The sequence below is a fragment of the Citrus clementina genome, unplaced genomic scaffold, assembly GCF_000493195.1.
Source record: "Citrus clementina cultivar Clemenules unplaced genomic scaffold, Citrus_clementina_v1.0 scaffold_2, whole genome shotgun sequence".
Taxonomy (NCBI): domain Eukaryota; kingdom Viridiplantae; phylum Streptophyta; class Magnoliopsida; order Sapindales; family Rutaceae; genus Citrus; species Citrus x clementina.
In genome coordinates this window covers 5,281,537-5,290,472 of record NW_006262688.1, presented here as the reverse complement: position 1 = coordinate 5,290,472, position 8,936 = coordinate 5,281,537, and positions in this window count along the sequence as shown.

The window sequence follows — 8,936 nt, the reverse complement described above, 5'->3', positions numbered from 1 at the left end:
CTTGCTCCTTAGTTGCAGGCAGCATGTTTTTTTCAACGGTGAGCCAGATTTCTCGAGTCTTTTGCAAGCCGATAACCATGCTCAACACGTCTTCGTTCATCATACTTCTGAGCCAAGTTGTGAGAAGTCCATCATTATTTTTCCACATGAGAAAATATGGATTATTTATCTCCTTCCCATCTTGCTCTATCATCTTCGGTGGAGTCTTAACATCAACTATATGGTGATTTAGCCCAAGGGTAAATATAAGTGGTTGAACTTGAGAACTCCAAATAAGATAATTTTCAGTGTTGAGTTTTATTGGAACCAAACTCGAACACTGATGGAAAGATTGAAGGGATAGGGATGGTTCTGAATTTGAACTTGAAGCCATTAGGCTCTGATACCCTGAAAAATATTTGAAATACTTGAATAGGGTGAAAATAGTAATTGTTTTTGTTACTTGTGCAATTCTTGAATTTTACAAATATACAAAGACGTTCAAGATGCTGTACAAGGAAAGACAATATTTACAATAATTATAATAATCAACTAGCCGTTGTGATGAATCCACCATGACATGTGCTGCTATATTTTCCATCAATTATGGCTTAGACGAGATGTTGGAAATCCTCTAGCCATGGCGGTACAAGCTACCATATTTGTTGCTTGTGACTTATCAATGGCTTCCATGTCTCCCTCAACCCAGTGACATGCGATGAATGCCTACCTTAGTTCGTAGCGTGAGAAATTGATGCTTCCCCAAAGGTTTTGTAAGAGTGTCTGCAATCTGAAGATGAGAAGGCACATATCGTGTAAATAATGACCCTTTAGCAACCTTCTCACGAACAAAATGCACGTCAAGCTCAATGTGTTTCATTCTAGCATGAAACACTGGGTTCTTAGTCATATGAATTGCACTCAAATTGTCACAGAGAAGTGCGGGTGCTTTCGGAATACAGAACCCAATGTCATTAAGGAGATATGTGAGCCATGTTAACTCGGCAGCGGCAGAGCCATGGACTTATATTCGGCTTCGACACTTGAGCGAGAGACTGTGTGTTGTTTCTTAGAGCTCCAAGAGATACAGTTGCTTCCAAGATAAATGCAAAATCCTGTTGTACTTCGTCTTGTTATCGGACATCCAGCCCAATCGGAATCGGAAAAGGCATAGAGCTTGAGAGAGCTTTGAGACAAAAATCTAAGGCCAAAGTCAAAGGTACCTTTAAGGTAATGAAGGATCCTTTTCACGTCCTTGAGGTTGGCTTTTGTTGGCGCTTGGAAGTGTTGAGAGACTCGATTAACAGCAAATGTGATATCAGGCCTTGTGTAGGTGAGATATTGAAGGCTTCCAACAAGGCCTCTATATTCGGTTGCATCCACAGGTTTATTACCATCCGAACACGGTATTGATCGTATAGCCATCGGCGTGTTAATAGGAGAACAATCCTGCATTCTTGCCTTGGAAAGAAGGTCTTTAGTGTACTTTGCTTGAGATAGAAAGATGCCATGCGTGAATTGTTGAACTTCAATGCCTAGGAAGTAATGTAGGTTGCCAACATCCTTTAAAGCGAACTTTGAGCTCAGATTGTTGATGATTGATTGAATTTCCTTCTTATTATTTCATGTAATGATCACATCATCAACATAAATTAATATAAGTATAAGAATGGATTCGTTATTAAATATAAATAAAGAGCTATCAGCTTTGCTACTAGAAAATCCAAGAGAAATTAAGGCTTGAGAAAGACACTCGAACCACGCTCTAGGTGCCTGTTTCAGGCCATAGAGCGATTTTTTAAGCTTCCAAACATATGCTGGATGACGTGAATTGCGAAATCCAGGAGGCTGTTCCATGTAGACAGTCTCCTTTAATAGTCCATGAAGAAAAGCATTGCGAACATCTAGCTGCTTGATAAGCCATTTTGAGCTCACAACAATTGCAAGGATAAGGCGAATAGTTGTGGCCTTTATAACGGGACTGAAGGTTTCATCGAAGTCGACTCTTGAAACCTGTGTGAATCCCTTGGCAACTAATCGAGCTTTATAGCGATCAATGGTTCCATCTTCTCTGTATTTGATACGATATACCCACTTCGATCCAATGACATTAACATTGTTAGGCCGCGACACAAGGACCCATGTCTGATTTTAATGCAATGCTTAAAACTCTTCTTTCATAGCTTGAGTCCAAAGTGGATTCTTTAAGGCTGTTTTGAGTGTTTTAGGTTCAATTTCTCTACTGTGGCTGGCTTGAAGGGCTAATTTAGGATTTTGTTTGAGTTTATTGCGTGTCATCATGGGATGAGTATTTAGGCTTTGTGGTTCCGCAGCTGTGTTTGGTATCTTAAGTTCCACAAATAAGCGATTGGATATGTCAGGATAATCTGGTTGTGAATTTGTGGCAGGGCTGTTGTTTGTATTTCTGGACAAATTAGGTGGTTCAGTTGTATGTGAACTACTAGAATTTGAATCATTTGTAGTAAAAGGCTGCATTGCATGTGGAGACTCCAAAATATTTAGAATTGCTTCTGACTTGTCGTGTGGAGTTGCTGAATTCAAATTGTCCTCTAAATTGTCTTGTGGAAATTTGAAATAATTGGAGAAGTAGCATTTGAGTTGTTGTCCAAGTTCACGTGCTTGTGGGGCATGAATTGCACATGTGGTGTTGATATTGTAGCGCCTTTACAATTGTTTACTTTGACAGCATGTGAATCATTAAGATTCTCACAATTGGGAGAATTCTTTGGGAGCCACTCATCTTTTTGAGGGAAGGTGGTCAATGTACTATGTTCCTGCATATTAAAAAATGACGTTAATTTTTTGAATGGTAAATATTTTTCATCAAATACAACATGCCTTGATATATATACACGATTAGTCTCAGGTTGTAGACAACGATATCCTTTATGAAGGGGACTATAGCCTATGAAAACACATGGATATGATTTTTTATCAAATTTTGTTTTACAGTAATCCCGAAGATAAGGAAAACATCTACAACCTAGGACTTTTAACCCTTTATAGTCCGGTAATTTTTTGAAAAGAATTTCATAAGGGCTTTTATTTTTTAAAGGTGAAAGAGGCAGCATGTTAATGATATAAGTGGCTGCAAGAAAAGAATCCACCCATAATTTGAGTGGCAAAGAAGCATGAAACATCATCGTCAAGGATGTCTCATTGATGTGTCTATGCTTTCTCTCGGCAACACCATTTTGCTCCGGAGTGTATGGACAACAAATTTGTCTTGTGATACCGCAATTTTCAAGATGTTTGATGAAGGCTATAGAATTAAATTCCCCTCCTCCATCGCTTTGAAATATTGTGATCTTTTTGTCCAATTGCTTTTCAACTTGTTTATGAAATTTCAAGAAGCACTCTAAGAAATCAGATTTTTATTTTAAGGGATATAACCAACTAAAACGTGAATAATCATCTACAAATACTACATAGTAACGAAAATGATGAGTAGAAGTAATGGGAGCTGGACCCCATATATCACAATGCACTTTTTGTAAAGGAAAATCTGCTTTATTATTAGATAAATTAAAAGATTTCCTACAACTCTTGCCTAATTGGCAAGAAACACAAATACGGGGTGCTTTAGACCAACTAGAAAAGTCAATAAAATCATTGCGTTTTAAGGCCTCCAAGATTTTAGGATTGGCATGGCCAAGCCTCTTGTGCCATAAACTAAAACCGCTAGATTCTCCTTGAATTGCGTTGAAGGCAGCATGAAATTCTCCTTCCAATGTGTATAGCTTCCCTTGCTTACTCCCCTTTGCCAGAACCTTGTTTTCCTTGCTCTTCACAATAAAACCATCAGTGTCAAATTCAAAAACACATTTAATATCATCAATGAGTTGTCCAACTGATAAGAGATTCTTTTTGAGTTTTGGAACAACTAAAATATTATTTAAGTGTAAAGAACCGTGATTTGTATTTAAAGAAGCAGAACCAATATGTGAAATATTTAAATCTTGACCATTGCCGACAATTATTTTGTCATTCCTTTATACGACCTTACATGATCAAGATTACCTGTGTTATTTGTCATGTGTGATGTTGCTCCAGAATCCACATAGAACTGTTGATCATTATTTTCTTGAAGATTCATGGCAGCTAGGGCCTGTGGATCCTCTTCATTGTCATAGTCGTATCTGTACCAACATTCAGCAGCACTATGTTTGCGTTTGTGACAGATTTGGCAAATAACTTCTTCATCTGAGGTATTATTTTCTTTATTTGGTTTCTGAGGCTGCTGTTGTGGTTTACGGTTGTTGCCATTGTAATTGTTGTAGTTGTTGGGGTAATTTCTACCACCTGAGTTGCGTTGAGATCCTCTGCCTCGGTATGGAGGTCTTCCACCTCTTTGATTTCTGCCTCTTCCGCGTTGACCAAAGAAGGCTTGGTTTTGATTTGTGCCAAGTCTAGCTTCTTCATCTTTTTCTACGATCACAGTATGTTCATGGTTTTGGAGAGCATTGATGAATTGTTTAAGGCTGGGATATGGAGGTTTAGTGAGCATTGCAGTTTTGAAGTCAGCATATTTGGGACCTAAGGCTCTTGCAATTTGAAAATTCTTGTCATCATCGTTCATTGGTTTTCCAATGGCTGCCAACTTGTCACAAAGGCCCTTGAATTTCTTAAGAAATTCATCAAGCTTGGAAGATCCTTTCTTTAGAGAATAAAGGCTATCTTTTAGCCATGTTTCTTGCTCCTTAGTTGCAGGCAGCATGTTTTCTTCAACGGTGAGCCAGATTTCTCGAGCCGTTTGCAAGCCGATAACCATGCTCAACACGTCTTCGTTCATCATACTTCTGAGCCAAGTTGTGAGAAGTCCATCATTATTTTTCCACATGAGAAAATCTGGATTATTTATCTCCTTCCCATCTTGCTCTATCATCTTTGGTGGAGTCTTAACATCAACTATATGGTGATTTAGCCCAAGGGTAAATATAAGTGGTTGAACTTTAGAACTCCAAATAAGATAATTTTCAGTGTTGAGTTTTATTGGAACCAAACTCGAACACTGATGGAAAGATTGAAGGGATAGGGATGGTTCTGAATTTGAACTTGAAGCCATTAGGCTCTGATACCATGAAAATATTTGAGATGCTTGAATATGGTGAAAATAGGAATTGTTTTTGTTACTTTTACAATTCTTGATTTTTACAAATATATAAAGACGTTTAAGATGCTGTACAAGGAAAGACAATATTTACAATAATTATAATAATCAACTAGCCGTTGTGATGAATCCACCATGACATGTGCTGCTATATTTTCCATCAATTATGGCTTAGACGAGATGTTGGAAATCCTCTTGCCATGGCGGTACAAGCTACCATATTTGTTGCTTGTGACGTGTCCTTATCATCTCGTATCCTCGCTCAGTTGTCCTTTAGCTCTTTTTAGAGCCCCATCTTATCAAAAAAAAAAAAAGTTAGGAGCTAACTTTAACCCAGACTCAACTAAAATAATATTTTTTTAAAAGAATTTTTTTTAACGTCAGCAGCTGAATTCGAACATCAAGTCTTTTTCATATCGATTTAAAGTTTATTAGTTATTTGAGTTCATACCGCGCAGTGTGATTTAAACATCAAATGTTTCATATACTATCTCAAAAGATTTTACTAGTTTAACAAAATATTAGCACCCACATAAACGTTTTCAGTCGACTTGACGATTTTTGTGCATCTAAAAACTTGTCAAGCAAGCACGATTAGTGATTTTCCAACTTAGCTATATCATCCCCATGAGTTACACTTGGTGTATGATCTATGGGCATCGTATACAGGTGTGTTTGAGTGAAACAATATTTTTACTCAAGCGTGTCCTAGTTATTTTGAATGGATGGAAGAATTTCCAAATACTCTGGTAAAACACACAATTAGCTGCGATGGTGTAAGACGAGTGATAATTTTGAATGGATGGAAGAATTTCCACAACATTTGAATTGGTATCTTTTAATTGTACTCGCCTCAAATAATGAGATTTTATTTTAGAAAAATAATCAAAGCATAAATGGAGTTCTAATGGGCGATATTTATTTAGTCATATGAATGTTGTAACCTCTTATTATATTCTGAAATATACATAAAATATTTTGATACCCGGATTCTAATCCTATTCCTCTTAGACACCCCTAAAATTTATACCCTTTTGAAACACGTCTACAAGCTGAAAAATATACGAACTTTCCTATGAAATGTACGCAGAAGGGTAATGGCATGGGCCATGGCAGGGCAGATTCTCAGCGAATAGAGACATGCTGAGCTGAGTATCCAACACATTAAAACATTCATTCCAAGTACAAAAGATAATGTGATGAGTTTTGGACGACTCATAAAATATTATATAGTGACTGGCTGGAGCTTAAGTTTTCCTTGGCCTCCTCCTCTTACGCTTCTGCTTCACTTCGTTCCTGTATATACCAATCAGAATTCTGTTACCAATTATGACATAAATGCACCAGCACACACCACCAAGGAGAAAGAGAGTACCCGCTTGTCGATAGATTTATGCTCCCTCTTTGGGCGACCTCTCTTTGGCTTTTGCTTCTCATCTCCGACAAGTTTTGTTCTGTCACCCCTTTGTTTTTCCAGGTTGCCACAACTTACAATATGGTATTGAATGTTGTGTTAAAGAAGAGAAGGTACAAAAATAGAATATTTTAAGCACTTGTAAGCAAGACATTTAAATATATATATATAGAGAGAGAGAGGGGGGGGGCGGCGGAGGGAGGGAGGGAGATAGAGATTACTGGCTGTTTGTATCGTTGGTTTGTATCTTTGGTCAGTCCCTCTTCCAAGCTGAATTTCCTTTGCACCTTCATGATCAAAACTATGTCATTTATTATTAACTTAAGAAGACAACACATTATACAAATACGCATACAACAGTACAAGATGAAAATTTACATGCATTAAGGATAAATGTGCATATAAACACAGGTCTTGCAGGAGAACTTGATAAAATGAAATCCACTACTAGCTATATGTTTATACCTGCAGAAGGGAGATGTAAGTTGGGTTTCAAAACTGCAGACCATTGTGGCTTTATCTACAATAGAATCAGAGTACATGATAGTTACACAAGCTTGTAAGGAAGTTATTTGAACACAAAGATTATTAGAGGAGCTCAGGCACAAACAACAAAAAAATCTTGTGTTTTGTAGCAGTCAGAGTGCATTGCACATTACAGGAAATCCAATCTTTCATTCCAAGACAAATCACATAGGGGTACAATATCACTTCGTTCAAGAAGTAATGTAAGATGGAAGTGTGGATTTGCAGAAAATCCATACCAAGGATAACCTAACAGATGTTTTGACTACGCCAATCAATGCTGACAAGTTTGTATGGTGTAGATCTTCTTATGACCTAGTAGAAACGAAAGCAACATGACTATGGCGAAGCAGAAATGATGATATGGAGATTGATTGGTTCCCAACCTAATCTCCAAAAGGTGAGTAGTGGGCACGGCTAGAGCCGCATCTAAAAAGAAAGAGAAAAAAAAAGGAGAAAGAAAAAAGAAGAAGAAAGAGGGGACCGCATAGTTTGAAAAATAAAAGTAATAAAAATATGCACAGTGACCAAATCTTTTACTATAAATAGGAGGGTGCTCCTCATTTCTGGTTCTGCTCCTCTTCTCTATTTAGAGAGAAAGAAATCAAGAGTTAAGTGACTAGTGAGCTAGAGATTAGGTGTATTGGGGTTCTGGGTAATGAGTCAAAATATTACAATACTTGTAATCCTCATTTTGTTCTTGCCCAGGGATATAGGTTAAAAGTCGAACCATGTAATTTCTGGTGCCCCTGAATGACTCTATTGTTTCATTATTTTTCAATTTCACTTTAGTTGCATATGGCAGCCGAATCTGAACAAGTATTTTTTATACAACCTTAAAGAATTTTATTAGTTATTCGAGTCTCATACAAGTTTGAGGTTAAAGGAAAAAAAAAAGGTTTCATATATATATATATATATATATGGTATATACTACCTCAAAGGATCTTAGGAGTTTAACTAAATATTACCACCCACAACAAAGTTTCAGCTGACTTGATGACTTTGCATCTAAAAACTTGTCAAGCATGTACGAATTTGTGATTTTTCAACTTGATTACATCATCTTACACTTGGTATACGATTTATTTTCATCATATACGGGTGACTAAAACAATTTTACTCAAGCGTGTCCCAGTTTTGATTTTACAATGGATTCTCTATATATGGCAAGAAAATCCAAACAATATATATCTTGAATGGAAAAAAACAAAATGCAATTTGTATGCAAGGAAAGTTCTTTATTATAGAATTAATGTATAAAGCATAAATGAATCGGCTAACTGGCCACATTTAGAGTATTTAGGGCCCATTTGAGATTGTATTTTTAGAGTTTTATAAGTGATTTTAAAAAGTTAAAAGTTAGCAACAAGCGCGTAGATCAGCTGGTATGAGACTGCTCTATATTAACCAAGTTTCTCGGTTTGAGGATTGGGAATATAGTTCCATTAAAGACTTGTTGGGAGAGTTTTGCTGCTCTAGTGGTCCTACCCGGCTCGAATCTAGGCCTACCCTAATGGTCCTACCCGACTCGAATCTAGATCAGTCGGGGTCCAATATGATCGTTTTGCCGCCCTAGTGGTCCTACTCGAATCGAATCTAAATTAGTCAGGGTTCAATGTGATCTTCTAATATCATATGGTTTAATACACCAAAAAAAAGTTAAAAGTTAATTTTAATATTTAATTATTTTTTAAAGAAATCTCTTCTAATAAAATCATCCAATCCTGGCGAATGTTAGGAGTAGCTTATGAATGTTGAAACCCCTAATCATACTTTGAAAAATATATAAAATATTTTGATACCCAGATTTTAATCCTAATCCTCTTTTTCACCCTTACATAAACATAATCGAAGCTTATTAAGACATATGACAGACTCCAGGTT